The sequence below is a fragment of the Schistocerca piceifrons genome, unplaced genomic scaffold (assembly GCF_021461385.2).
Source record: "Schistocerca piceifrons isolate TAMUIC-IGC-003096 unplaced genomic scaffold, iqSchPice1.1 HiC_scaffold_568, whole genome shotgun sequence".
Lineage (NCBI taxonomy): Eukaryota > Metazoa > Arthropoda > Insecta > Orthoptera > Acrididae > Schistocerca > Schistocerca piceifrons.
This window is the reverse complement of record NW_025728808.1, coordinates 1-24,803: the sequence shown is the minus strand read 5'-3', so window position 1 is coordinate 24,803 and position 24,803 is coordinate 1. Positions and strand designations below refer to the sequence as shown.

General features: G+C 54.8%; 57 non-coding genes across 57 annotated transcripts; 12 read left to right on the top strand and 45 right to left on the bottom strand.

The window, feature by feature from the left end:
• Nucleotides 1–85: 85 nt before the first annotated feature.
• Trnag-gcc lies at nt 86–156 on the bottom strand. The gene has a single exon. It is a non-coding gene; the product is annotated as a tRNA-Gly (tRNA).
• Nucleotides 157–498: 342 nt separating this feature from the next.
• Trnag-ucc lies at nt 499–570 on the top strand. The gene has a single exon. It is a non-coding gene; the product is annotated as a tRNA-Gly (tRNA).
• Nucleotides 571–1,180: 610 nt separating this feature from the next.
• Nucleotides 1,181–1,254, bottom strand: Trnai-aau. The gene has a single exon. It is a non-coding gene; the product is annotated as a tRNA-Ile (tRNA).
• A 198-nt stretch (nt 1,255–1,452) lies between these two features.
• Nucleotides 1,453–1,524, bottom strand: Trnae-uuc. The gene has a single exon. It is a non-coding gene; the product is annotated as a tRNA-Glu (tRNA).
• A 305-nt stretch (nt 1,525–1,829) lies between these two features.
• On the bottom strand, nt 1,830–1,902 carry Trnam-cau. Its single transcript has one exon. It is a non-coding gene; the product is annotated as a tRNA-Met (tRNA).
• A 381-nt stretch (nt 1,903–2,283) lies between these two features.
• Nucleotides 2,284–2,354, bottom strand: Trnag-gcc. Its single transcript has one exon. It is a non-coding gene; the product is annotated as a tRNA-Gly (tRNA).
• A 342-nt stretch (nt 2,355–2,696) lies between these two features.
• Nucleotides 2,697–2,768, top strand: Trnag-ucc. The gene has a single exon. It is a non-coding gene; the product is annotated as a tRNA-Gly (tRNA).
• A 610-nt stretch (nt 2,769–3,378) lies between these two features.
• Nucleotides 3,379–3,452, bottom strand: Trnai-aau. The gene has a single exon. It is a non-coding gene; the product is annotated as a tRNA-Ile (tRNA).
• A 198-nt stretch (nt 3,453–3,650) lies between these two features.
• Trnae-uuc lies at nt 3,651–3,722 on the bottom strand. Its single transcript has one exon. It is a non-coding gene; the product is annotated as a tRNA-Glu (tRNA).
• Nucleotides 3,723–4,027: 305 nt separating this feature from the next.
• On the bottom strand, nt 4,028–4,100 carry Trnam-cau. The gene has a single exon. It is a non-coding gene; the product is annotated as a tRNA-Met (tRNA).
• Nucleotides 4,101–4,481: 381 nt separating this feature from the next.
• Trnag-gcc lies at nt 4,482–4,552 on the bottom strand. Its single transcript has one exon. It is a non-coding gene; the product is annotated as a tRNA-Gly (tRNA).
• A 342-nt stretch (nt 4,553–4,894) lies between these two features.
• Nucleotides 4,895–4,966, top strand: Trnag-ucc. The gene has a single exon. It is a non-coding gene; the product is annotated as a tRNA-Gly (tRNA).
• Nucleotides 4,967–5,576: 610 nt separating this feature from the next.
• On the bottom strand, nt 5,577–5,650 carry Trnai-aau. Its single transcript has one exon. It is a non-coding gene; the product is annotated as a tRNA-Ile (tRNA).
• A 198-nt stretch (nt 5,651–5,848) lies between these two features.
• Trnae-uuc lies at nt 5,849–5,920 on the bottom strand. The gene has a single exon. It is a non-coding gene; the product is annotated as a tRNA-Glu (tRNA).
• Nucleotides 5,921–6,225: 305 nt separating this feature from the next.
• On the bottom strand, nt 6,226–6,298 carry Trnam-cau. The gene has a single exon. It is a non-coding gene; the product is annotated as a tRNA-Met (tRNA).
• Nucleotides 6,299–6,679: 381 nt separating this feature from the next.
• Nucleotides 6,680–6,750, bottom strand: Trnag-gcc. Its single transcript has one exon. It is a non-coding gene; the product is annotated as a tRNA-Gly (tRNA).
• A 342-nt stretch (nt 6,751–7,092) lies between these two features.
• On the top strand, nt 7,093–7,164 carry Trnag-ucc. The gene has a single exon. It is a non-coding gene; the product is annotated as a tRNA-Gly (tRNA).
• Nucleotides 7,165–7,774: 610 nt separating this feature from the next.
• Trnai-aau lies at nt 7,775–7,848 on the bottom strand. The gene has a single exon. It is a non-coding gene; the product is annotated as a tRNA-Ile (tRNA).
• Nucleotides 7,849–8,046: 198 nt separating this feature from the next.
• On the bottom strand, nt 8,047–8,118 carry Trnae-uuc. Its single transcript has one exon. It is a non-coding gene; the product is annotated as a tRNA-Glu (tRNA).
• A 305-nt stretch (nt 8,119–8,423) lies between these two features.
• Trnam-cau lies at nt 8,424–8,496 on the bottom strand. Its single transcript has one exon. It is a non-coding gene; the product is annotated as a tRNA-Met (tRNA).
• Nucleotides 8,497–8,877: 381 nt separating this feature from the next.
• Trnag-gcc lies at nt 8,878–8,948 on the bottom strand. Its single transcript has one exon. It is a non-coding gene; the product is annotated as a tRNA-Gly (tRNA).
• A 342-nt stretch (nt 8,949–9,290) lies between these two features.
• On the top strand, nt 9,291–9,362 carry Trnag-ucc. Its single transcript has one exon. It is a non-coding gene; the product is annotated as a tRNA-Gly (tRNA).
• A 610-nt stretch (nt 9,363–9,972) lies between these two features.
• Trnai-aau lies at nt 9,973–10,050 on the bottom strand. Its single transcript has one exon. It is a non-coding gene; the product is annotated as a tRNA-Ile (tRNA).
• Nucleotides 10,051–10,248: 198 nt separating this feature from the next.
• Nucleotides 10,249–10,320, bottom strand: Trnae-uuc. The gene has a single exon. It is a non-coding gene; the product is annotated as a tRNA-Glu (tRNA).
• A 305-nt stretch (nt 10,321–10,625) lies between these two features.
• On the bottom strand, nt 10,626–10,698 carry Trnam-cau. The gene has a single exon. It is a non-coding gene; the product is annotated as a tRNA-Met (tRNA).
• A 381-nt stretch (nt 10,699–11,079) lies between these two features.
• Nucleotides 11,080–11,150, bottom strand: Trnag-gcc. The gene has a single exon. It is a non-coding gene; the product is annotated as a tRNA-Gly (tRNA).
• A 342-nt stretch (nt 11,151–11,492) lies between these two features.
• On the top strand, nt 11,493–11,564 carry Trnag-ucc. The gene has a single exon. It is a non-coding gene; the product is annotated as a tRNA-Gly (tRNA).
• Nucleotides 11,565–12,174: 610 nt separating this feature from the next.
• On the bottom strand, nt 12,175–12,248 carry Trnai-aau. The gene has a single exon. It is a non-coding gene; the product is annotated as a tRNA-Ile (tRNA).
• A 198-nt stretch (nt 12,249–12,446) lies between these two features.
• Nucleotides 12,447–12,518, bottom strand: Trnae-uuc. The gene has a single exon. It is a non-coding gene; the product is annotated as a tRNA-Glu (tRNA).
• A 305-nt stretch (nt 12,519–12,823) lies between these two features.
• Trnam-cau lies at nt 12,824–12,896 on the bottom strand. Its single transcript has one exon. It is a non-coding gene; the product is annotated as a tRNA-Met (tRNA).
• A 381-nt stretch (nt 12,897–13,277) lies between these two features.
• Trnag-gcc lies at nt 13,278–13,348 on the bottom strand. Its single transcript has one exon. It is a non-coding gene; the product is annotated as a tRNA-Gly (tRNA).
• A 342-nt stretch (nt 13,349–13,690) lies between these two features.
• Trnag-ucc lies at nt 13,691–13,762 on the top strand. Its single transcript has one exon. It is a non-coding gene; the product is annotated as a tRNA-Gly (tRNA).
• A 610-nt stretch (nt 13,763–14,372) lies between these two features.
• Nucleotides 14,373–14,450, bottom strand: Trnai-aau. The gene has a single exon. It is a non-coding gene; the product is annotated as a tRNA-Ile (tRNA).
• Nucleotides 14,451–14,648: 198 nt separating this feature from the next.
• On the bottom strand, nt 14,649–14,720 carry Trnae-uuc. Its single transcript has one exon. It is a non-coding gene; the product is annotated as a tRNA-Glu (tRNA).
• A 305-nt stretch (nt 14,721–15,025) lies between these two features.
• On the bottom strand, nt 15,026–15,098 carry Trnam-cau. The gene has a single exon. It is a non-coding gene; the product is annotated as a tRNA-Met (tRNA).
• A 381-nt stretch (nt 15,099–15,479) lies between these two features.
• Nucleotides 15,480–15,550, bottom strand: Trnag-gcc. Its single transcript has one exon. It is a non-coding gene; the product is annotated as a tRNA-Gly (tRNA).
• Nucleotides 15,551–15,892: 342 nt separating this feature from the next.
• Nucleotides 15,893–15,964, top strand: Trnag-ucc. The gene has a single exon. It is a non-coding gene; the product is annotated as a tRNA-Gly (tRNA).
• A 610-nt stretch (nt 15,965–16,574) lies between these two features.
• On the bottom strand, nt 16,575–16,652 carry Trnai-aau. Its single transcript has one exon. It is a non-coding gene; the product is annotated as a tRNA-Ile (tRNA).
• A 198-nt stretch (nt 16,653–16,850) lies between these two features.
• Trnae-uuc lies at nt 16,851–16,922 on the bottom strand. The gene has a single exon. It is a non-coding gene; the product is annotated as a tRNA-Glu (tRNA).
• A 305-nt stretch (nt 16,923–17,227) lies between these two features.
• Nucleotides 17,228–17,300, bottom strand: Trnam-cau. The gene has a single exon. It is a non-coding gene; the product is annotated as a tRNA-Met (tRNA).
• A 381-nt stretch (nt 17,301–17,681) lies between these two features.
• On the bottom strand, nt 17,682–17,752 carry Trnag-gcc. The gene has a single exon. It is a non-coding gene; the product is annotated as a tRNA-Gly (tRNA).
• A 342-nt stretch (nt 17,753–18,094) lies between these two features.
• On the top strand, nt 18,095–18,166 carry Trnag-ucc. The gene has a single exon. It is a non-coding gene; the product is annotated as a tRNA-Gly (tRNA).
• A 610-nt stretch (nt 18,167–18,776) lies between these two features.
• Trnai-aau lies at nt 18,777–18,850 on the bottom strand. The gene has a single exon. It is a non-coding gene; the product is annotated as a tRNA-Ile (tRNA).
• A 198-nt stretch (nt 18,851–19,048) lies between these two features.
• On the bottom strand, nt 19,049–19,120 carry Trnae-uuc. The gene has a single exon. It is a non-coding gene; the product is annotated as a tRNA-Glu (tRNA).
• A 305-nt stretch (nt 19,121–19,425) lies between these two features.
• On the bottom strand, nt 19,426–19,498 carry Trnam-cau. The gene has a single exon. It is a non-coding gene; the product is annotated as a tRNA-Met (tRNA).
• A 381-nt stretch (nt 19,499–19,879) lies between these two features.
• Nucleotides 19,880–19,950, bottom strand: Trnag-gcc. Its single transcript has one exon. It is a non-coding gene; the product is annotated as a tRNA-Gly (tRNA).
• A 342-nt stretch (nt 19,951–20,292) lies between these two features.
• On the top strand, nt 20,293–20,364 carry Trnag-ucc. Its single transcript has one exon. It is a non-coding gene; the product is annotated as a tRNA-Gly (tRNA).
• A 610-nt stretch (nt 20,365–20,974) lies between these two features.
• On the bottom strand, nt 20,975–21,052 carry Trnai-aau. The gene has a single exon. It is a non-coding gene; the product is annotated as a tRNA-Ile (tRNA).
• A 198-nt stretch (nt 21,053–21,250) lies between these two features.
• Trnae-uuc lies at nt 21,251–21,321 on the bottom strand. Its single transcript has one exon. It is a non-coding gene; the product is annotated as a tRNA-Glu (tRNA).
• A 305-nt stretch (nt 21,322–21,626) lies between these two features.
• On the bottom strand, nt 21,627–21,699 carry Trnam-cau. Its single transcript has one exon. It is a non-coding gene; the product is annotated as a tRNA-Met (tRNA).
• Nucleotides 21,700–22,080: 381 nt separating this feature from the next.
• Trnag-gcc lies at nt 22,081–22,150 on the bottom strand. The gene has a single exon. It is a non-coding gene; the product is annotated as a tRNA-Gly (tRNA).
• Nucleotides 22,151–22,503: 353 nt separating this feature from the next.
• Trnag-ucc lies at nt 22,504–22,575 on the top strand. The gene has a single exon. It is a non-coding gene; the product is annotated as a tRNA-Gly (tRNA).
• Nucleotides 22,576–23,184: 609 nt separating this feature from the next.
• Nucleotides 23,185–23,258, bottom strand: Trnai-aau. Its single transcript has one exon. It is a non-coding gene; the product is annotated as a tRNA-Ile (tRNA).
• Nucleotides 23,259–23,456: 198 nt separating this feature from the next.
• Trnae-uuc lies at nt 23,457–23,528 on the bottom strand. The gene has a single exon. It is a non-coding gene; the product is annotated as a tRNA-Glu (tRNA).
• Nucleotides 23,529–23,833: 305 nt separating this feature from the next.
• Trnam-cau lies at nt 23,834–23,906 on the bottom strand. The gene has a single exon. It is a non-coding gene; the product is annotated as a tRNA-Met (tRNA).
• Nucleotides 23,907–24,287: 381 nt separating this feature from the next.
• Nucleotides 24,288–24,358, bottom strand: Trnag-gcc. Its single transcript has one exon. It is a non-coding gene; the product is annotated as a tRNA-Gly (tRNA).
• A 343-nt stretch (nt 24,359–24,701) lies between these two features.
• Nucleotides 24,702–24,773, top strand: Trnag-ucc. The gene has a single exon. It is a non-coding gene; the product is annotated as a tRNA-Gly (tRNA).
• The last annotated feature ends 30 nt before the right edge of the window (nt 24,774–24,803 follow it).

Here is a 24,803-nt window from a genome sequence, read left to right as displayed (position 1 = left end):
GGAAATCCAGCTACACATTCTTGTGGATCGTGCATCTCAAGCGCTCAAGCCACGCGGCAGCATCATCGCGGGAAAAGCAAAATGATGCATCGGCCGGGAATCGAACCCGGGCCGCCCGCGTGGCAGGCGAGCATTCTACCACTGAACCACCGATGCTGGGGCCAGCGGTAACTTGACGCTGCTTCCCGAGCAGATGTCTCAAGGGAAAGTGGGACTGCCGTCAAGCGCCGTAGCATTCTGTGGGAAAGATGCTGCAGACGCTGAATCCTGCACTGCACTGCTTAAAAATGCCGCCAGAACGCGGTCCTCTGCGTACTCTTGCGTCGCCGGCGCCCAACTCTTGCCAAAGGATGCGAAATGTGCGCGGATACGCTGTCCGAATGCGTCTGGATGTGCTCCCCTAGCCTGCCTCGAAATGCGCCTGCCAGGTACGATCACCTTCGGCCGCTGCCGACTGGCGGGAAGCCGACACAGCGCGGACGCGCGGCGCTCGCTTGTGCGGTGGTGGTGTAATGGTCAGCATAGTTGCCTTCCAAGCAGTTGATCCGCGTTCGATTCCCGGCCACCGCAGCAGGCTTTTAATTTCGCGTATGAGTACTTTTGCCACGCGCTCTTAAATTATTGTTTTTTCGCCCTCTTACTCGCTGCATACCAGCCCTTAGTGTGTCTCGACTTGTCTCGTGTCTCGACTTGTCTCGACTTTGCTCAGCTGACGCGAGAGCTGACGCTCTCAAATCGGCCTTTATCAAAACGACAAGCACGAGAAACGACTGAGAGAGGTAAGGAGAGGCGAGGCGATGGACACACAGCACGCCCCCTTCATTTCACGGTGGCGTCTCCCTGACCGAATCGGGCTGTAGCTCCGAAAACAAAGGAGAAACAAAAATAGGAAGTAAAAGTGCAAATAGTGCCCTGTGTTCCCATGCGCTCACCCGCCCAAGTACTGACAAGGGCCAAAGTTGTTACGCATCGGCAATCGGACATTTTCTTTCATTTTCTCTTTATCGGTTGAGAACCAGTGTATTCAAGATATTATGGCCATTGCCGAGTGAATGCTGTAGCGCTTCCCGACGAGTCGGGTTCGGATCCTCTGTCAACTTCCACGCAGGGTGATGATCTTTTGGACATCACACTCGCCAGCTGAAATCGGCGCTGCCTTTTCGTAGTAGTAAAAGAGTAGTGGCCCGTGGGGGGATCGAACCCACGACCTTCGCGTTATTAGCACGACGCTCTAACCAACTGAGCTAACGGGCCTCGGCAGATGCAGTTGCTCAGCCCTACGCTGGAAACAGGTGGCATGAAGCCATACACCTTTTCTATGGTCGTCGTGTGTCTGCTTCCCTAGTCTATATTCTGCTGACGGTCACGAAACAGTAGCTATATTGCGAGCAGGACGGCAAACGGCTGCTCGGACAGCTCGAACTTGCCACGATTCGTGTGGAAAAAATTCCGTTCCGGTACCGGGAATCGAACCCGGGCCTCCTGGGTGAAAGCCAGGTATCCTAGCCACTAGACCACACCGGATGTGGACGTTTCGTTCGACCGTTCGTACGGTCGCTTGGCGCATTTCGTGTCGAGTGCCGCGTCGGCGCCCCTCTCTCTTTGCGAGCATCTTTGCACATACTGACTGGCAAGGCGCGCACCTCAAACGTCGCAGAGCAATGCTTTTGGCTTCATGCTCTGCTGGGAGAAGAGGAAAAGGGAAGCTGTAAGTAGCAATAACAGGAAGTAAACATTTTCCCGCTGAAGCGTTGAAACGTTGTGGATAACAAACAAGAAATACGTTGGCGCCCTAGCAACAGCACCACCATCAGTCACAGAAAATTAAATGCCCCGGGTGAGGATCGAACTCACGACCTTAAGATTATGAGACTTACGCGCTGCCTACTGCGCTACCGAGGCACGGGTGCACCGCTTGTCCTGGAAACTGGGTAAATACCGTACCCAATATTAGACGTAGAGACACTGTACTTCCTGGATAACGTGTTCTGTTGCTACACGTGCACTGCCGGCCCAGTTGATTGCGGTGCTGCTGCAGCTGTTGCAACGATAGGCAGCACTCCTTGTCGTTAAAGTTCAGAGCCTCGGAGGCACCCGGACCCAGCAACTTGTGAGGCCAGGCCGACGCTAGTCTGTAGAACATGATGCGAGCGTCCTAGTGGGGACCCGCGAGTGCTGCGTTCTCGGTCCTTCTCAAGGGAAATCCAGCTACACATTCTTGTGGATCGTGCATCTCAAGCGCTCAAGCCACGCGGCAGCATCATCGCGGGAAAAGCAAAATGATGCATCGGCCGGGAATCGAACCCGGGCCGCCCGCGTGGCAGGCGAGCATTCTACCACTGAACCACCGATGCTGGGGCCAGCGGTAACTTGACGCTGCTTCCCGAGCAGATGTCTCAAGGGAAAGTGGGACTGCCGTCAAGCGCCGTAGCATTCTGTGGGAAAGATGCTGCAGACGCTGAATCCTGCACTGCACTGCTTAAAAATGCCGCCAGAACGCGGTCCTCTGCGTACTCTTGCGTCGCCGGCGCCCAACTCTTGCCAAAGGATGCGAAATGTGCGCGGATACGCTGTCCGAATGCGTCTGGATGTGCTCCCCTAGCCTGCCTCGAAATGCGCCTGCCAGGTACGATCACCTTCGGCCGCTGCCGACTGGCGGGAAGCCGACACAGCGCGGACGCGCGGCGCTCGCTTGTGCGGTGGTGGTGTAATGGTCAGCATAGTTGCCTTCCAAGCAGTTGATCCGCGTTCGATTCCCGGCCACCGCAGCAGGCTTTTAATTTCGCGTATGAGTACTTTTGCCACGCGCTCTTAAATTATTGTTTTTTCGCCCTCTTACTCGCTGCATACCAGCCCTTAGTGTGTCTCGACTTGTCTCGTGTCTCGACTTGTCTCGACTTTGCTCAGCTGACGCGAGAGCTGACGCTCTCAAATCGGCCTTTATCAAAACGACAAGCACGAGAAACGACTGAGAGAGGTAAGGAGAGGCGAGGCGATGGACACACAGCACGCCCCCTTCATTTCACGGTGGCGTCTCCCTGACCGAATCGGGCTGTAGCTCCGAAAACAAAGGAGAAACAAAAATAGGAAGTAAAAGTGCAAATAGTGCCCTGTGTTCCCATGCGCTCACCCGCCCAAGTACTGACAAGGGCCAAAGTTGTTACGCATCGGCAATCGGACATTTTCTTTCATTTTCTCTTTATCGGTTGAGAACCAGTGTATTCAAGATATTATGGCCATTGCCGAGTGAATGCTGTAGCGCTTCCCGACGAGTCGGGTTCGGATCCTCTGTCAACTTCCACGCAGGGTGATGATCTTTTGGACATCACACTCGCCAGCTGAAATCGGCGCTGCCTTTTCGTAGTAGTAAAAGAGTAGTGGCCCGTGGGGGGATCGAACCCACGACCTTCGCGTTATTAGCACGACGCTCTAACCAACTGAGCTAACGGGCCTCGGCAGATGCAGTTGCTCAGCCCTACGCTGGAAACAGGTGGCATGAAGCCATACACCTTTTCTATGGTCGTCGTGTGTCTGCTTCCCTAGTCTATATTCTGCTGACGGTCACGAAACAGTAGCTATATTGCGAGCAGGACGGCAAACGGCTGCTCGGACAGCTCAAACTTGCCACGATTCGTGTGGAAAAAATTCCGTTCCGGTACCGGGAATCGAACCCGGGCCTCCTGGGTGAAAGCCAGGTATCCTAGCCACTAGACCACACCGGATGTGGACGTTTCGTTCGACCGTTCGTACGGTCGCTTGGCGCATTTCGTGTCGAGTGCCGCGTCGGCGCCCCTCTCTCTTTGCGAGCATCTTTGCACATACTGACTGGCAAGGCGCGCACCTCAAAAGTCGCAGAGCAATGCTTTTGGCTTCATGCTCTGCTGGGAGAAGAGGAAAAGGGAAGCTGTAAGTAGCAATAACAGGAAGTAAACATTTTCCCGCTGAAGCGTTGAAACGTTGTGGATAACAAACAAGAAATACGTTGGCGCCCTAGCAACAGCACCACCATCAGTCACAGAAAATTAAATGCCCCGGGTGAGGATCGAACTCACGACCTTAAGATTATGAGACTTACGCGCTGCCTACTGCGCTACCGAGGCACGGGTGCACCGCTTGTCCTGGAAACTGGGTAAATACCGTACCCAATATTAGACGTAGAGACACTGTACTTCCTGGATAACGTGTTCTGTTGCTACACGTGCACTGCCGGCCCAGTTGATTGCGGTGCTGCTGCAGCTGTTGCAACGATAGGCAGCACTCCTTGTCGTTAAAGTTCAGAGCCTCGGAGGCACCCGGACCCAGCAACTTGTGAGGCCAGGCCGACGCTAGTCTGTAGAACATGATGCGAGCGTCCTAGTGGGGACCCGCGAGTGCTGCGTTCTCGGTCCTTCTCAAGGGAAATCCAGCTACACATTCTTGTGGATCGTGCATCTCAAGCGCTCAAGCCACGCGGCAGCATCATCGCGGGAAAAGCAAAATGATGCATCGGCCGGGAATCGAACCCGGGCCGCCCGCGTGGCAGGCGAGCATTCTACCACTGAACCACCGATGCTGGGGCCAGCGGTAACTTGACGCTGCTTCCCGAGCAGATGTCTCAAGGGAAAGTGGGACTGCCGTCAAGCGCCGTAGCATTCTGTGGGAAAGATGCTGCAGACGCTGAATCCTGCACTGCACTGCTTAAAAATGCCGCCAGAACGCGGTCCTCTGCGTACTCTTGCGTCGCCGGCGCCCAACTCTTGCCAAAGGATGCGAAATGTGCGCGGATACGCTGTCCGAATGCGTCTGGATGTGCTCCCCTAGCCTGCCTCGAAATGCGCCTGCCAGGTACGATCACCTTCGGCCGCTGCCGACTGGCGGGAAGCCGACACAGCGCGGACGCGCGGCGCTCGCTTGTGCGGTGGTGGTGTAATGGTCAGCATAGTTGCCTTCCAAGCAGTTGATCCGCGTTCGATTCCCGGCCACCGCAGCAGGCTTTTAATTTCGCGTATGAGTACTTTTGCCACGCGCTCTTAAATTATTGTTTTTTCGCCCTCTTACTCGCTGCATACCAGCCCTTAGTGTGTCTCGACTTGTCTCGTGTCTCGACTTGTCTCGACTTTGCTCAGCTGACGCGAGAGCTGACGCTCTCAAATCGGCCTTTATCAAAACGACAAGCACGAGAAACGACTGAGAGAGGTAAGGAGAGGCGAGGCGATGGACACACAGCACGCCCCCTTCATTTCACGGTGGCGTCTCCCTGACCGAATCGGGCTGTAGCTCCGAAAACAAAGGAGAAACAAAAATAGGAAGTAAAAGTGCAAATAGTGCCCTGTGTTCCCATGCGCTCACCCGCCCAAGTACTGACAAGGGCCAAAGTTGTTACGCATCGGCAATCGGACATTTTCTTTCATTTTCTCTTTATCGGTTGAGAACCAGTGTATTCAAGATATTATGGCCATTGCCGAGTGAATGCTGTAGCGCTTCCCGACGAGTCGGGTTCGGATCCTCTGTCAACTTCCACGCAGGGTGATGATCTTTTGGTCATCACACTCGCCAGCTGAAATCGGCGCTGCCTTTTCGTAGTAGTAAAAGAGTAGTGGCCCGTGGGGGGATCGAACCCACGACCTTCGCGTTATTAGCACGACGCTCTAACCAACTGAGCTAACGGGCCTCGGCAGATGCAGTTGCTCAGCCCTACGCTGGAAACAGGTGGCATGAAGCCATACACCTTTTCTATGGTCGTCGTGTGTCTGCTTCCCTAGTCTATATTCTGCTGACGGTCACGAAACAGTAGCTATATTGCGAGCAGGACGGCAAACGGCTGCTCGGACAGCTCAAACTTGCCACGATTCGTGTGGAAAAAATTCCGTTCCGGTACCGGGAATCGAACCCGGGCCTCCTGGGTGAAAGCCAGGTATCCTAGCCACTAGACCACACCGGATGTGGACGTTTCGTTCGACCGTTCGTACGGTCGCTTGGCGCATTTCGTGTCGAGTGCCGCGTCGGCGCCCCTCTCTCTTTGCGAGCATCTTTGCACATACTGACTGGCAAGGCGCGCACCTCAAACGTCGCAGAGCAATGCTTTTGGCTTCATGCTCTGCTGGGAGAAGAGGAAAAGGGAAGCTGTAAGTAGCAATAACAGGAAGTAAACATTTTCCCGCTGAAGCGTTGAAACGTTGTGGATAACAAACAAGAAATACGTTGGCGCCCTAGCAACAGCACCACCATCAGTCACAGAAAATTAAATGCCCCGGGTGAGGATCGAACTCACGACCTTAAGATTATGAGACTTACGCGCTGCCTACTGCGCTACCGAGGCACGGGTGCACCGCTTGTCCTGGAAACTGGGTAAATACCGTACCCAATATTAGACGTAGAGACACTGTACTTCCTGGATAACGTGTTCTGTTGCTACACGTGCACTGCCGGCCCAGTTGATTGCGGTGCTGCTGCAGCTGTTGCAACGATAGGCAGCACTCCTTGTCGTTAAAGTTCAGAGCCTCGGAGGCACCCGGACCCAGCAACTTGTGAGGCCAGGCCGACGCTAGTCTGTAGAACATGATGCGAGCGTCCTAGTGGGGACCCGCGAGTGCTGCGTTCTCGGTCCTTCTCAAGGGAAATCCAGCTACACATTCTTGTGGATCGTGCATCTCAAGCGCTCAAGCCACGCGGCAGCATCATCGCGGGAAAAGCAAAATGATGCATCGGCCGGGAATCGAACCCGGGCCGCCCGCGTGGCAGGCGAGCATTCTACCACTGAACCACCGATGCTGGGGCCAGCGGTAACTTGACGCTGCTTCCCGAGCAGATGTCTCAAGGGAAAGTGGGACTGCCGTCAAGCGCCGTAGCATTCTGTGGGAAAGATGCTGCAGACGCTGAATCCTGCACTGCACTGCTTAAAAATGCCGCCAGAACGCGGTCCTCTGCGTACTCTTGCGTCGCCGGCGCCCAACTCTTGCCAAAGGATGCGAAATGTGCGCGGATACGCTGTCCGAATGCGTCTGGATGTGCTCCCCTAGCCTGCCTCGAAATGCGCCTGCCAGGTACGATCACCTTCGGCCGCTGCCGACTGGCGGGAAGCCGACACAGCGCGGACGCGCGGCGCTCGCTTGTGCGGTGGTGGTGTAATGGTCAGCATAGTTGCCTTCCAAGCAGTTGATCCGCGTTCGATTCCCGGCCACCGCAGCAGGCTTTTAATTTCGCGTATGAGTACTTTTGCCACGCGCTCTTAAATTATTGTTTTTTCGCCCTCTTACTCGCTGCATACCAGCCCTTAGTGTGTCTCGACTTGTCTCGTGTCTCGACTTGTCTCGACTTTGCTCAGCTGACGCGAGAGCTGACGCTCTCAAATCGGCCTTTATCAAAACGACAAGCACGAGAAACGACTGAGAGAGGTAAGGAGAGGCGAGGCGATGGACACACAGCACGCCCCCTTCATTTCACGGTGGCGTCTCCCTGACCGAATCGGGCTGTAGCTCCGAAAACAAAGGAGAAACAAAAATAGGAAGTAAAAGTGCAAATAGTGCCCTGTGTTCCCATGCGCTCACCCGCCCAAGTACTGACAAGGGCCAAAGTTGTTACGCATCGGCAATCGGACATTTTCTTTCATTTTCTCTTTATCGGTTGAGAACCAGTGTATTCAAGATATTATGGCCATTGCCGAGTGAATGCTGTAGCGCTTCCCGACGAGTCGGGTTCGGATCCTCTGTCAACTTCCACGCAGGGTGATGATCTTTTGGACATCACACTCGCCAGCTGAAATCGGCGCTGCCTTTTCGTAGTAGTAAAAGAGTAGTGGCCCGTGGGGGGATCGAACCCACGACCTTCGCGTTATTAGCACGACGCTCTAACCAACTGAGCTAACGGGCCTCGGCAGATGCAGTTGCTCAGCCCTACGCTGGAAACAGGTGGCATGAAGCCATACACCTTTTCTATGGTCGTCGTGTGTCTGCTTCCCTAGTCTATATTCTGCTGACGGTCACGAAACAGTAGCTATATTGCGAGCAGGACGGCAAACGGCTGCTCGGACAGCTCAAACTTGCCACGATTCGTGTGGAAAAAATTCCGTTCCGGTACCGGGAATCGAACCCGGGCCTCCTGGGTGAAAGCCAGGTATCCTAGCCACTAGACCACACCGGATGTGGACGTTTCGTTCGACCGTTCGTACGGTCGCTTGGCGCATTTCGTGTCGAGTGCCGCGTCGGCGCCCCTCTCTCTTTGCGAGCATCTTTGCACATACTGACTGGCAAGGCGCGCACCTCAAACGTCGCAGAGCAATGCTTTTGGCTTCATGCTCTGCTGGGAGAAGAGGAAAAGGGAAGCTGTAAGTAGCAATAACAGGAAGTAAACATTTTCCCGCTGAAGCGTTGAAACGTTGTGGATAACAAACAAGAAATACGTTGGCGCCCTAGCAACAGCACCACCATCAGTCACAGAAAATTAAATGCCCCGGGTGAGGATCGAACTCACGACCTTAAGATTATGAGACTTACGCGCTGCCTACTGCGCTACCGAGGCACGGGTGCACCGCTTGTCCTGGAAACTGGGTAAATACCGTACCCAATATTAGACGTAGAGACACTGTACTTCCTGGATAACGTGTTCTGTTGCTACACGTGCACTGCCGGCCCAGTTGATTGCGGTGCTGCTGCAGCTGTTGCAACGATAGGCAGCACTCCTTGTCGTTAAAGTTCAGAGCCTCGGAGGCACCCGGACCCAGCAACTTGTGAGGCCAGGCCGACGCTAGTCTGTAGAACATGATGCGAGCGTCCTAGTGGGGACCCGCGAGTGCTGCGTTCTCGGTCCTTCTCAAGGGAAATCCAGCTACACATTCTTGTGGATCGTGCATCTCAAGCGCTCAAGCCACGCGGCAGCATCATCGCGGGAAAAGCAAAATGATGCATCGGCCGGGAATCGAACCCGGGCCGCCCGCGTGGCAGGCGAGCATTCTACCACTGAACCACCGATGCTGGGGCCAGCGGTAACTTGACGCTGCTTTCCGAGCAGATGTCTCAAGGGAAAGTGGGACTGCCGTCAAGCGCCGTAGCATTCTGTGGGAAAGATGCTGCAGACGCTGAATCCTGCACTGCACTGCTTAAAAATGCCGCCAGAACGCGGTCCTCTGCGTACTCTTGCGTCGCCGGCGCCCAACTCTTGCCAAAGGATGCGAAATGTGCGCGGATACGCTGTCCGAATGCGTCTGGATGTGCTCCCCTAGCCTGCCTCGAAATGCGCCTGCCAGGTACGATCACCTTCGGCCGCTGCCGACTGGCGGGAAGCCGACACAGCGCGGACGCGCGGCGCTCGCTTGTGCGGTGGTGGTGTAATGGTCAGCATAGTTGCCTTCCAAGCAGTTGATCCGCGTTCGATTCCCGGCCACCGCAGCAGGCTTTTAATTTCGCGTATGAGTACTTTTGCCACGCGCTCTTAAATTATTGTTTTTTCGCCCTCTTACTCGCTGCATACCAGCCCTTAGTGTGTCTCGACTTGTCTCGTGTCTCGACTTGTCTCGACTTTGCTCAGCTGACGCGAGAGCTGACGCTCTCAAATCGGCCTTTATCAAAACGACAAGCACGAGAAACGACTGAGAGAGGTAAGGAGAGGCGAGGCGATGGACACACAGCACGCCCCCTTCATTTCACGGTGGCGTCTCCCTGACCGAATCGGGCTGTAGCTCCGAAAACAAAGGAGAAACAAAAATAGGAAGTAAAAGTGCAAATAGTGCCCTGTGTTCCCATGCGCTCACCCGCCCAAGTACTGACAAGGGCCAAAGTTGTTACGCATCGGCAATCGGACATTTTCTTTCATTTTCTCTTTATCGGTTGAGAACCAGTGTATTCAAGATATTATGGCCATTGCCGAGTGAATGCTGTAGCGCTTCCCGACGAGTCGGGTTCGGATCCTCTGTCAACTTCCACGCAGGGTGATGATCTTTTGGTCATCACACTCGCCAGCTGAAATCGGCGCTGCCTTTTCGTAGTAGTAAAAGAGTAGTGGCCCGTGGGGGGATCGATCGAACCCACGACCTTCGCGTTATTAGCACGACGCTCTAACCAACTGAGCTAACGGGCCTCGGCAGATGCAGTTGCTCAGCCCTACGCTGGAAACAGGTGGCATGAAGCCATACACCTTTTCTATGGTCGTCGTGTGTCTGCTTCCCTAGTCTATATTCTGCTGACGGTCACGAAACAGTAGCTATATTGCGAGCAGGACGGCAAACGGCTGCTCGGACAGCTCAAACTTGCCACGATTCGTGTGGAAAAAATTCCGTTCCGGTACCGGGAATCGAACCCGGGCCTCCTGGGTGAAAGCCAGGTATCCTAGCCACTAGACCACACCGGATGTGGACGTTTCGTTCGACCGTTCGTACGGTCGCTTGGCGCATTTCGTGTCGAGTGCCGCGTCGGCGCCCCTCTCTCTTTGCGAGCATCTTTGCACATACTGACTGGCAAGGCGCGCACCTCAAACGTCGCAGAGCAATGCTTTTGGCTTCATGCTCTGCTGGGAGAAGAGGAAAAGGGAAGCTGTAAGTAGCAATAACAGGAAGTAAACATTTTCCCGCTGAAGCGTTGAAACGTTGTGGATAACAAACAAGAAATACGTTGGCGCCCTAGCAACAGCACCACCATCAGTCACAGAAAATTAAATGCCCCGGGTGAGGATCGAACTCACGACCTTAAGATTATGAGACTTACGCGCTGCCTACTGCGCTACCGAGGCACGGGTGCACCGCTTGTCCTGGAAACTGGGTAAATACCGTACCCAATATTAGACGTAGAGACACTGTACTTCCTGGATAACGTGTTCTGTTGCTACACGTGCACTGCCGGCCCAGTTGATTGCGGTGCTGCTGCAGCTGTTGCAACGATAGGCAGCACTCCTTGTCGTTAAAGTTCAGAGCCTCGGAGGCACCCGGACCCAGCAACTTGTGAGGCCAGGCCGACGCTAGTCTGTAGAACATGATGCGAGCGTCCTAGTGGGGACCCGCGAGTGCTGCGTTCTCGGTCCTTCTCAAGGGAAATCCAGCTACACATTCTTGTGGATCGTGCATCTCAAGCGCTCAAGCCACGCGGCAGCATCATCGCGGGAAAAGCAAAATGATGCATCGGCCGGGAATCGAACCCGGGCCGCCCGCGTGGCAGGCGAGCATTCTACCACTGAACCACCGATGCTGGGGCCAGCGGTAACTTGACGCTGCTTCCCGAGCAGATGTCTCAAGGGAAAGTGGGACTGCCGTCAAGCGCCGTAGCATTCTGTGGGAAAGATGCTGCAGACGCTGAATCCTGCACTGCACTGCTTAAAAATGCCGCCAGAACGCGGTCCTCTGCGTACTCTTGCGTCGCCGGCGCCCAACTCTTGCCAAAGGATGCGAAATGTGCGCGGATACGCTGTCCGAATGCGTCTGGATGTGCTCCCCTAGCCTGCCTCGAAATGCGCCTGCCAGGTACGATCACCTTCGGCCGCTGCCGACTGGCGGGAAGCCGACACAGCGCGGACGCGCGGCGCTCGCTTGTGCGGTGGTGGTGTAATGGTCAGCATAGTTGCCTTCCAAGCAGTTGATCCGCGTTCGATTCCCGGCCACCGCAGCAGGCTTTTAATTTCGCGTATGAGTACTTTTGCCACGCGCTCTTAAATTATTGTTTTTTCGCCCTCTTACTCGCTGCATACCAGCCCTTAGTGTGTCTCGACTTGTCTCGTGTCTCGACTTGTCTCGACTTTGCTCAGCTGACGCGAGAGCTGACGCTCTCAAATCGGCCTTTATCAAAACGACAAGCACGAGAAACGACTGAGAGAGGTAAGGAGAGGCGAGGCGATGGACACACAGCACGCCCCCTTCATTTCACGGTGGCGTCTCCCTGACCGAATCGGGCTGTAGCTCCGAAAACAAAGGAGAAACAAAAATAGGAAGTAAAAGTGCAAATAGTGCCCTGTGTTCCCATGCGCTCACCCGCCCAAGTACTGACAAGGGCCAAAGTTGTTACGCATCGGCAATCGGACATTTTCTTTCATTTTCTCTTTATCGGTTGAGAACCAGTGTATTCAAGATATTATGGCCATTGCCGAGTGAATGCTGTAGCGCTTCCCGACGAGTCGGGTTCGGATCCTCTGTCAACTTCCACGCAGGGTGATGATCTTTTGGTCATCACACTCGCCAGCTGAAATCGGCGCTGCCTTTTCGTAGTAGTAAAAGAGTAGTGGCCCGTGGGGGGATCGAACCCACGACCTTCGCGTTATTAGCACGACGCTCTAACCAACTGAGCTAACGGGCCTCGGCAGATGCAGCTGCTCAGCCCTACGCTGGAAACAGGTGGCATGAAGCCATACACCATTTCTATGGTCGTCGTGTGTCTGCTTCCCTAGTCTATATTCTGCTGACGGTCACGAAACAGTAGCTATATTGCGAGCAGGACGGCAAACGGCTGCTCGGACAGCTCAAACTTGCCACGATTCGTGTGGAAAAAATTCCGTTCCGGTACCGGGAATCGAACCCGGGCCTCCTGGGTGAAAGCCAGGTATCCTAGCCACTAGACCACACCGGATGTGGACGTTTCGTTCGACCGTTCGTACGGTCGCTTGGCGCATTTCGTGTCGAGTGCCGCGTCGGCGCCCCTCTCTCTTTGCGAGCATCTTTGCACATACTGACTGGCAAGGCGCGCACCTCAAACGCCGCAGAGCAATGCTTTTGGCCTCATGCTCTGCTGGGAGAAGAGGAAAAGGGAAGCTGTAAGTAGCAATAACAGGAAGTAAACATTTTCCCGCTGAAGCGTTGAAACGTTGTGGATAACAAACAAGAAATACGTTGGCGCCCTAGCAACAGCACCACCATCAGTCACAGAAAATTAAATGCCCCGGGTGAGGATCGAACTCACGACCTTAAGATTATGAGACTTACGCGCTGCCTACTGCGCTACCGAGGCACGGGTGCACCGCTTGTCCTGGAAACTGGGTAAATACCGTACCCAATATTAGACGTAGAGACACTGTACTTCCTGGATAACGTGTTCTGTTGCTACACGTGCACTGCCGGCCCAGTTGATTGCGGTGCTGCTGCAGCTGTTGCAACGATAGGCAGCACTCCTTGTCGTTAAAGTTCAGAGCCTCGGAGGCACCCGGACCCAGCAACTTGTGAGGCCAGGCCGACGCTAGTCTGTAGAACATGATGCGAGCGTCCTAGTGGGGACCCGCGAGTGCTGCGTTCTCGGTCCTTCTCAAGGGAAATCCAGCTACACATTCTTGTGGATCGTGCATCTCAAGCGCTCAAGCCACGCGGCAGCATCATCGCGGGAAAAGCAAAATGATGCATCGGCCGGGAATCGAACCCGGGCCGCCCGCGTGGCAGGCGAGCATTCTACCACTGAACCACCGATGCTGGGGCCAGCGGTAACTTGACGCTGCTTCCCGAGCAGATGTCTCAAGGGAAAGTGGGACTGCCGTCAAGCGCCGTAGCATTCTGTGGGAAAGATGCTGCAGACGCTGAATCCTGCACTGCACTGCTTAAAAATGCCGCCAGAACGCGGTCCTCTGCGTACTCTTGCGTCGCCGGCGCCCAACTCTTGCCAAAGGATGCGAAATGTGCGCGGATACGCTGTCCGAATGCGTCTGGATGTGCTCCCCTAGCCTGCCTCGAAATGCGCCTGCCAGGTACGATCACCTTCGGCCGCTGCCGACTGGCGGGAAGCCGACACAGCGCGGACGCGCGGCGCTCGCTTGTGCGGTGGTGGTGTAATGGTCAGCATAGTTGCCTTCCAAGCAGTTGATCCGCGTTCGATTCCCGGCCACCGCAGCAGGCTTTTAATTTCGCGTATGAGTACTTTTGCCACGCGCTCTTAAATTATTGTTTTTTCGCCCTCTTACTCGCTGCATACCAGCCCTTAGTGTGTCTCGACTTGTCTCGTGTCTCGACTTGTCTCGACTTTGCTCAGCTGACGCGAGAGCTGACGCTCTCAAATCGGCCTTTATCAAAACGACAAGCACGAGAAACGACTGAGAGAGGTAAGGAGAGGCGAGGCGATGGACACACAGCACGCCCCCTTCATTTCACGGTGGCGTCTCCCGGACCGAATCGGGCTGTAGCTCCGAAAACAAAGGAGAAACAAAAATAGGAAGTAAAAGTGCAAATAGTGCCCTGTGTTCCCATGCGCTCACCCGCCCAAGTACTGACAAGGGCCAAAGTTGTTACGCATCGGCAATCGGACATTTTCTTTCATTTTCTCTTTATCGGTTGAGAACCAGTGTATTCAAGATATTATGGCCATTGCCGAGTGAATGCTGTAGCGCTTCCCGACGAGTCGGGTTCGGATCCTCTGTCAACTTCCACGCAGGGTGATGATCTTTTGGTCATCACACTCGCCAGCTGAAATCGGCGCTGCCTTTTCGTAGTAGTAAAAGAGTAGTGGCCCGTGGGGGGATCGATCGAACCCACGACCTTCGCGTTATTAGCACGACGCTCTAACCAACTGAGCTAACGGGCCTCGGCAGATGCAGTTGCTCAGCCCTACGCTGGAAACAGGTGGCATGAAGCCATACACCTTTTCTATGGTCGTCGTGTGTCTGCTTCCCTAGTCTATATTCTGCTGACGGTCACGAAACAGTAGCTATATTGCGAGCAGGACGGCAAACGGCTGCTCGGACAGCTCAAACTTGCCACGATTCGTGTGGAAAAAATTCCGTTCCGGTACCGGGAATCGAACCCGGGCCTCCTGGGTGAAAGCCAGGTATCCTAGCCACTAGACCACACCGGATGTGGACGTTTCGTTCGACCGTTCGTACGGTCGCTTGGCGCATTTCGTGTCGAGTGCCGCGTCGGCGCCCCTCTCTCTTTGCGAGCATCTTTGCACATACTGACTGGCAAGGCGCGCACCTCAAACGTCGCAGAGCAATGCTTTTGGCTTCATGCTCTGCTGGGAGAAGAGGAAAAGGGAAGCTGTAAGTAGCAATAACAGGAAGTAAACATTTTCCCGCTGAAGCGTTGAAACGTTGTGGATAACAAACAAGAAATACGTTGGCGCCCTAGCAACAGCACCACCATCAGTCACAGAAAATTAAATGCCCCGGGTGAGGATCGAACTCACGACCTTAAGATTATGAGACTTACGCGCTGCCTACTGCGCTACCGAGGCACGGGTGCACCGCTTGTCCTGGAAACTGGGTAAATACCGTACCCAATATTAGACGTAGAGACACTGTACTTCCTGGATAACGTGTTCTGTTGCTACACGTGCACTGCCGGCCCAGTTGATTGCGGTGCTGCTGCAGCTGTTGCAACGATAGGCAGCACTCCTTGTCGTTAAAGTTCAGAGCCTCGGAGGCACCCGGACCCAGCAACTTGTGAGGCCAGGCCGACGCTAGTCTGTAGAACATGATGCGAGCGTCCTAGTGGGGACCCGCGAGTGCTGCGTTCTCGGTCCTTCTCAAGGGAAATCCAGCTACACATTCTTGTGGATCGTGCATCTCAAGCGCTCAAGCCACGCGGCAGCATCATCGCGGGAAAAGCAAAATGATGCATCGGCCGGGAATCGAACCCGGGCCGCCCGCGTGGCAGGCGAGCATTCTACCACTGAACCACCGATGCTGGGGCCAGCGGTAACTTGACGCTGCTTTCCGAGCAGATGTCTCAAGGGAAAGTGGGACTGCCGTCAAGCGCCGTAGCATTCTGTGGGAAAGATGCTGCAGACGCTGAATCCTGCACTGCACTGCTTAAAAATGCCGCCAGAACGCGGTCCTCTGCGTACTCTTGCGTCGCCGGCGCCCAACTCTTGCCAAAGGATGCGAAATGTGCGCGGATACGCTGTCCGAATGCGTCTGGATGTGCTCCCCTAGCCTGCCTCGAAATGCGCCTGCCAGGTACGATCACCTTCGGCCGCTGCCGACTGGCGGGAAGCCGACACAGCGCGGACGCGCGGCGCTCGCTTGTGCGGTGGTGGTGTAATGGTCAGCATAGTTGCCTTCCAAGCAGTTGATCCGCGTTCGATTCCCGGCCACCGCAGCAGGCTTTTAATTTCGCGTATGAGTACTTTTGCCACGCGCTCTTAAATTATTGTTTTTTCGCCCTCTTACTCGCTGCATACCAGCCCTTAGTGTGTCTCGACTTGTCTCGTGTCTCGACTTGTCTCGACTTTGCTCAGCTGACGCGAGAGCTGACGCTCTCAAATCGGCCTTTATCAAAACGACAAGCACGAGAAACGACTGAGAGAGGTAAGGAGAGGCGAGGCGATGGACACACAGCACGCCCCCTTCATTTCACGGTGGCGTCTCCCTGACCGAATCGGGCTGTAGCTCCGAAAACAAAGGAGAAACAAAAATAGGAAGTAAAAGTGCAAATAGTGCCCTGTGTTCCCATGCGCTCACCCGCCCAAGTACTGACAAGGGCCAAAGTTGTTACGCATCGGCAATCGGACATTTTCTTTCATTTTCTCTTTATCGGTTGAGAACCAGTGTATTCAAGATATTATGGCCATTGCCGAGTGAATGCTGTAGCGCTTCCCGACGAGTCGGGTTCGGATCCTCTGTCAACTTCCACGCAGGGTGATGATCTTTTGGTCATCACACTCGCCAGCTGAAATCGGCGCTGCCTTTTCGTAGTAGTAAAAGAGTAGTGGCCCGTGGGGGGATCGATCGAACCCACGACCTTCGCGTTATTAGCACGACGCTCTAACCAACTGAGCTAACGGGCCTCGGCAGATGCAGTTGCTCAGCCCTACGCTGGAAACAGGTGGCATGAAGCCATACACCTTTTCTATGGTCGTCGTGTGTCTGCTTCCCTAGTCTATATTCTGCTGACGGTCACGAAACAGTAGCTATATTGCGAGCAGGACGGCAAACGGCTGCTCGGACAGCTCAAACTTGCCACGATTCGTGTGGAAAAAATTCCGTTCCGGTACCGGGAATCGAACCCGGGCCTCCTGGGTGAAAGCCAGGTATCCTAGCCACTAGACCACACCGGATGTGGACGTTTCGTTCGACCGTTCGTACGGTCGCTTGGCGCATTTCGTGTCGAGTGCCGCGTCGGCGCCCCTCTCTCTTTGCGAGCATCTTTGCACATACTGACTGGCAAGGCGCGCACCTCAAACGTCGCAGAGCAATGCTTTTGGCTTCATGCTCTGCTGGGAGAAGAGGAAAAGGGAAGCTGTAAGTAGCAATAACAGGAAGTAAACATTTTCCCGCTGAAGCGTTGAAACGTTGTGGATAACAAACAAGAAATACGTTGGCGCCCTAGCAACAGCACCACCATCAGTCACAGAAAATTAAATGCCCCGGGTGAGGATCGAACTCACGACCTTAAGATTATGAGACTTACGCGCTGCCTACTGCGCTACCGAGGCACGGGTGCACCGCTTGTCCTGGAAACTGGGTAAATACCGTACCCAATATTAGACGTAGAGACACTGTACTTCCTGGATAACGTGTTCTGTTGCTACACGTGCACTGCCGGCCCAGTTGATTGCGGTGCTGCTGCAGCTGTTGCAACGATAGGCAGCACTCCTTGTCGTTAAAGTTCAGAGCCTCGGAGGCACCCGGACCCAGCAACTTGTGAGGCCAGGCCGACGCTAGTCTGTAGAACATGATGCGAGCGTCCTAGTGGGGACCCGCGAGTGCTGCGTTCTCGGTCCTTCTCAAGGGAAATCCAGCTACACATTCTTGTGGATCGTGCATCTCAAGCGCTCAAGCCACGCGGCAGCATCATCGCGGGAAAAGCAAAATGATGCATCGGCCGGGAATCGAACCCGGGCCGCCCGCGTGGCAGGCGAGCATTCTACCACTGAACCACCGATGCTGGGGCCAGCGGTAACTTGACGCTGCTTCCCGAGCAGATGTCTCAAGGGAAAGTGGGACTGCCGTCAAGCGCCGTAGCATTCTGTGGGAAAGATGCTGCAGACGCTGAATCCTGCACTGCACTGCTTAAAAATGCCGCCAGAACGCGGTCCTCTGCGTACTCTTGCGTCGCCGGCGCCCAACTCTTGCCAAAGGATGCGAAATGTGCGCGGATACGCTGTCCGAATGCGTCTGGATGTGCTCCCCTAGCCTGCCTCGAAATGCGCCTGCCAGGTACGATCACCTTCGGCCGCTGCCGACTGGCGGGAAGCCGACACAGCGCGGACGCGCGGCGCTCGCTTGTGCGGTGGTGGTGTAATGGTCAGCATAGTTGCCTTCCAAGCAGTTGATCCGCGTTCGATTCCCGGCCACCGCAGCAGGCTTTTAATTTCGCGTATGAGTACTTTTGCCACGCGCTCTTAAATTATTGTTTTTTCGCCCTCTTACTCGCTGCATACCAGCCCTTAGTGTGTCTCGACTTGTCTCGTGTCTCGACTTGTCTCGACTTTGCTCAGCTGACGCGAGAGCTGACGCTCTCAAATCGGCCTTTATCAAAACGACAAGCACGAGAAACGACTGAGAGAGGTAAGGAGAGGCGAGGCGATGGACACACAGCACGCCCCCTTCATTTCACGGTGGCGTCTCCCTGACCGAATCGGGCTGTAGCTCCGAAAACAAAGGAGAAACAAAAATAGGAAGTAAAAGTGCAAATAGTGCCCTGTGTTCCCATGCGCTCACCCGCCCAAGTACTGACAAGGGCCAAAGTTGTTACGCATCGGCAATCGGACATTTTCTTTCATTTTCTCTTTATCGGTTGAGAACCAGTGTATTCAAGATATTATGGCCATTGCCGAGTGAATGCTGTAGCGCTTCCCGACGAGTCGGGTTCGGATCCTCTGTCAACTTCCACGCAGGGTGATGATCTTTTGGACATCACACTCGCCAGCTGAAATCGGCGCTGCCTTTTCGTAGTAGTAAAAGAGTAGTGGCCCGTGGGGGGATCGAACCCACGACCTTCGCGTTATTAGCACGACGCTCTAACCAACTGAGCTAACGGGCCTCGGCAGATGCAGTTGCTCAGCCCTACGCTGGAAACAGGTGGCATGAAGCCATACACCTTTTCTATGGTCGTCGTGTGTCTGCTTCCCTAGTCTATATTCTGCTGACGGTCACGAAACAGTAGCTATATTGCGAGCAGGACGGCAAACGGCTGCTCGGACAGCTCAAACTTGCCACGATTCGTGTGGAAAAAATTCCGTTCCGGTACCGGGAATCGAACCCGGGCCTCCTGGGTGAAAGCCAGGTATCCTAGCCACTAGACCACACCGGATGTGGACGTTTCGTTCGACCGTTCGTACGGTCGCTTGGCGCATTTCGTGTCGAGTGCCGCGTCGGCGCCCCTCTCTCTTTGCGAGCATCTTTGCACATACTGACTGGCAAGGCGCGCACCTCAAACGTCGCAGAGCAATGCTTTTGGCTTCATGCTCTGCTGGGAGAAGAGGAAAAGGGAAGCTGTAAGTAGCAATAACAGGAAGTAAACATTTTCCCGCTGAAGCGTTGAAACGTTGTGGATAACAAACAAGAAATACGTTGGCGCCCTAGCAACAGCACCACCATCAGTCACAGAAAATTAAATGCCCCGGGTGAGGATCGAACTCACGACCTTAAGATTATGAGACTTACGCGCTGCCTACTGCGCTACCGAGGCACGGGTGCACCGCTTGTCCTGGAAACTGGGTAAATACCGTACCCAATATTAGACGTAGAGACACTGTACTTCCTGGATAACGTGTTCTGTTGCTACACGTGCACTGCCGGCCCAGTTGATTGCGGTGCTGCTGCAGCTGTTGCAACGATAGGCAGCACTCCTTGTCGTTAAAGTTCAGAGCCTCGGAGGCACCCGGACCCAGCAACTTGTGAGGCCAGGCCGACGCTAGTCTGTAGAACATGATGCGAGCGTCCTAGTGGGGACCCGCGAGTGCTGCGTTCTCGGTCCTTCTCAAGGGAAATCCAGCTACACATTCTTGTGGATCGTGCATCTCAAGCGCTCAAGCCACGCGGCAGCATCATCGCGGGAAAAGCAAAATGATGCATCGGCCGGGAATCGAACCCGGGCCGCCCGCGTGGCAGGCGAGCATTCTACCACTGAACCACCGATGCTGGGGCCAGCGGTAACTTGACGCTGCTTTCCGAGCAGATGTCTCAAGGGAAAGTGGGACTGCCGTCAAGCGCCGTAGCATTCTGTGGGAAAGATGCTGCAGACGCTGAATCCTGCACTGCACTGCTTAAAAATGCCGCCAGAACGCGGTCCTCTGCGTACTCTTGCGTCGCCGGCGCCCAACTCTTGCCAAAGGATGCGAAATGTGCGCGGATACGCTGTCCGAATGCGTCTGGATGTGCTCCCCTAGCCTGCCTCGAAATGCGCCTGCCAGGTACGATCACCTTCGGCCGCTGCCGACTGGCGGGAAGCCGACACAGCGCGGACGCGCGGCGCTCGCTTGTGCGGTGGTGGTGTAATGGTCAGCATAGTTGCCTTCCAAGCAGTTGATCCGCGTTCGATTCCCGGCCACCGCAGCAGGCTTTTAATTTCGCGTATGAGTACTTTTGCCACGCGCTCTTAAATTATTGTTTTTTCGCCCTCTTACTCGCTGCATACCAGCCCTTAGTGTGTCTCGACTTGTCTCGTGTCTCGACTTGTCTCGACTTTGCTCAGCTGACGCGAGAGCTGACGCTCTCAAATCGGCCTTTATCAAAACGACAAGCACGAGAAACGACTGAGAGAGGTAAGGAGAGGCGAGGCGATGGACACACAGCACGCCCCCTTCATTTCACGGTGGCGTCTCCCTGACCGAATCGGGCTGTAGCTCCGAAAACAAAGGAGAAACAAAAATAGGAAGTAAAAGTGCAAATAGTGCCCTGTGTTCCCATGCGCTCACCCGCCCAAGTACTGACAAGGGCCAAAGTTGTTACGCATCGGCAATCGGACATTTTCTTTCATTTTCTCTTTATCGGTTGAGAACCAGTGTATTCAAGATATTATGGCCATTGCCGAGTGAATGCTGTAGCGCTTCCCGACGAGTCGGGTTCGGATCCTCTGTCAACTTCCACGCAGGGTGATGATCTTTTGGTCATCACACTCGCCAGCTGAAATCGGCGCTGCCTTTTCGTAGTAGTAAAAGAGTAGTGGCCCGTGGGGGGATCGATCGAACCCACGACCTTCGCGTTATTAGCACGACGCTCTAACCAACTGAGCTAACGGGCCTCGGCAGATGCAGTTGCTCAGCCCTACGCTGGAAACAGGTGGCATGAAGCCATACACCTTTTCTATGGTCGTCGTGTGTCTGCTTCCCTAGTCTATATTCTGCTGACGGTCACGAAACAGTAGCTATATTGCGAGCAGGACGGCAAACGGCTGCTCGGACAGCTCAAACTTGCCACGATTCGTGTGGAAAAAATTCCGTTCCGGTACCGGGAATCGAACCCGGCCTCCTGGGTGAAAGCCAGGTATCCTAGCCACTAGACCACACCGGATGTGGACGTTTCGTTCGACCGTTCGTACGGTCGCTTGGCGCATTTCGTGTCGAGTGCCGCGTCGGCGCCCCTCTCTCTTTGCGAGCATCTTTGCACATACTGACTGGCAAGGCGCGCACCTCAAACGTCGCAGAGCAATGCTTTTGGCTTCATGCTCTGCTGGGAGAAGAGGAAAAGGGAAGCTGTAAGTAGCAATAACAGGAAGTAAACATTTTCCCGCTGAAGCGTTGAAACGTTGTGGATAACAAACAAGAAATACGTTGGCGCCCTAGCAACAGCACCACCATCAGTCACAGAAAATTAAATGCCCCGGGTGAGGATCGAACTCACGACCTTAAGATTATGAGACTTACGCGCTGCCTACTGCGCTACCGAGGCACGGGTGCACCGCTTGTCCTGGAAACTGGGTAAATACCGTACCCAATATTAGACGTAGAGACACTGTACTTCCTGGATAACGTGTTCTGTTGCTACACGTGCACTGCCGGCCCAGTTGATTGCGGTGCTGCTGCAGCTGTTGCAACGATAGGCAGCACTCCTTGTCGTTAAAGTTCAGAGCCTCGGAGGCACCCGGACCCAGCAACTTGTGAGGCCAGGCCGACGCTAGTCTGTAGAACATGATGCGAGCGTCCTAGTGGGGACCCGCGAGTGCTGCGTTCTCGGTCCTTCTCAAGGGAAATCCAGCTACACATTCTTGTGGATCGTGCATCTCAAGCGCTCAAGCCACGCGGCAGCATCATCGCGGGAAAAGCAAAATGATGCATCGGCCGGAATCGAACCCGGGCCGCCCGCGTGGCAGGCGAGCATTCTACCACTGAACCACCGATGCTGGGGCCAGCGGTAACTTGACGCTGCTTCCCGAGCAGATGTCTCAAGGGAAAGTGGGACTGCCGTCAAGCGCCGTAGCATTCTGTGGGAAAGATGCTGCAGACGCTGAATCCTGCACTGCACTGCTTAAAAATGCCGCCAGAACGCGGTCCTCTGCGTACTCTTGCGTCGCCGGCGCCCAACTCTTGCCAAAGGATGCGAAATGTGCGCGGATACGCTGTCCGAATGCGTCTGGATGTGCTCCCCTAGCCTGCCTCGAAATGCGCCTGCCAGGTACGATCACCTTCGGCCGCTGCCGACTGGCGGGAAGCCGACACAGCGCGGACGCGGGGCGGACGCGCGGCGCTCGCTTGTGCGGTGGTGGTGTAATGGTCAGCATAGTTGCCTTCCAAGCAGTTGATCCGCGTTCGATTCCCGGCCACCGCAGCAGGCTTTTAATTTCGCGTATGAGTACTTTTGCACGCGCTCTTAAATTATTGTTTTTTCGCCCTCTTACTCGCTGCATACCAGCCCTTAGTGTGTCTCGACTTGTCTCGTGTCTCGACTTGTCTCGACTTTGCTCAGCTGACGCGAGAGCTGACGCTCTCAAATCGGCCTTTATCAAAACGACAAGCACGAGAAACGACTGAGAGAGGTAAGGAGAGGCGAGGCGATGGACACACAGCACGCCCCCTTCATTTCACGGTGGCGTCTCCCTGACCGAATCGGGCTGTAGCTCCGAAAACAAAGGAGAAACAAAAATAGGAAGTAAAAGTGCAAATAGTGCCCTGTGTTCCCATGCGCTCACCCGCCCAAGTACTGACAAGGGCCAAAGTTGTTACGCATCGGCAATCGGACATTTTCTTTCATTTTCTCTTTATCGGTTGAGAACCAGTGTATTCAAGATATTATGGCCATTGCCGAGTGAATGCTGTAGCGCTTCCCGACGAGTCGGGTTCGGATCCTCTGTCAACTTCCACGCAGGGTGATGATCTTTTGGACATCACACTCGCCAGCTGAAATCGGCGCTGCCTTTTCGTAGTAGTAAAAGAGTAGTGGCCCGTGGGGGGATCGAACCCACGACCTTCGCGTTATTAGCACGACGCTCTAACCAACTGAGCTAACGGGCCTCGGCAGATGCAGTTGCTCAGCCCTACGCTGGAAACAGGTGGCATGAAGCCATACACCTTTTCTATGGTCGTCGTGTGTCTGCTTCCCTAGTCTATATTCTGCTGACGGTCACGAAACAGTAGCTATATTGCGAGCAGGACGGCAAACGGCTGCTCGGACAGCTCAAACTTGCCACGATTCGTGTGGAAAAAATTCCGTTCCGGTACCGGGAATCGAACCCGGGCCTCCTGGGTGAAAGCCAGGTATCCTAGCCACTAGACCACACCGGATGTGGACGTTTCGTTCGACCGTTCGTACGGTCGCTTGGCGCATTTCGTGTCGAGTGCCGCGTCGGCGCCCCTCTCTCTTTGCGAGCATCTTTGCACATACTGACTGGCAAGGCGCGCACCTCAAACGTCGCAGAGCAATGCTTTTGGCTTCATGCTCTGCTGGGAGAAGAGGAAAAGGGAAGCTGTAAGTAGCAATAACAGGAAGTAAACATTTTCCCGCTGAAGCGTTGAAACGTTGTGGATAACAAACAAGAAATACGTTGGCGCCCTAGCAACAGCACCACCATCAGTCACAGAAAATTAAATGCCCCGGGTGAGGATCGAACTCACGACCTTAAGATTATGAGACTTACGCGCTGCCTACTGCGCTACCGAGGCACGGGTGCACCGCTTGTCCTGGAAACTGGGTAAATACCGTACCCAATATTAGACGTAGAGACACTGTACTTCCTGGATAACGTGTTCTGTTGCTACACGTGCACTGCCGGCCCAGTTGATTGCGGTGCTGCTGCAGCTGTTGCAACGATAGGCAGCACTCCTTGTCGTTAAAGTTCAGAGCCTCGGAGGCACCCGGACCCAGCAACTTGTGAGGCCAGGCCGACGCTAGTCTGTAGAACATGATGCGAGCGTCCTAGTGGGGACCCGCGAGTGCTGCGTTCTCGGTCCTTCTCAAGGGAAATCCAGCTACACATTCTTGTGGATCGTGCATCTCAAGCGCTCAAGCCACGCGGCAGCATCATCGCGGGAAAAGCAAAATGATGCATCGGCCGGGAATCGAACCCGGGCCGCCCGCGTGGCAGGCGAGCATTCTACCACTGAACCACCGATGCTGGGGCCAGCGGTAACTTGACGCTGCTTTCCGAGCAGATGTCTCAAGGGAAAGTGGGACTGCCCGTCAAGCGCCGTAGCATTCTGTGGGAAAGATGCTGCAGACGCTGAATCCTGCACTGCACTGCTTAAAAATGCCGCCAGAACGCGGTCCTCTGCGTACTCTTGCGTCGCCGGCGCCCAACTCTTGCCAAAGGATGCGAAATGTGCGCGGATACGCTGTCCGAATGCGTCTGGATGTGCTCCCCTAGCCTGCCTCGAAATGCGCCTGCCAGGTACGATCACCTTCGGCCGCTGCCGACTGGCGGGAAGCCGACACAGCGCGGACGCGCGGCGCTCGCTTGTGCGGTGGTGGTGTAATGGTCAGCATAGTTGCCTTCCAAGCAGTTGATCCGCGTTCGATTCCCGGCCACCGCAGCAGGCTTTTAATTTCGCGTATGAGTACTT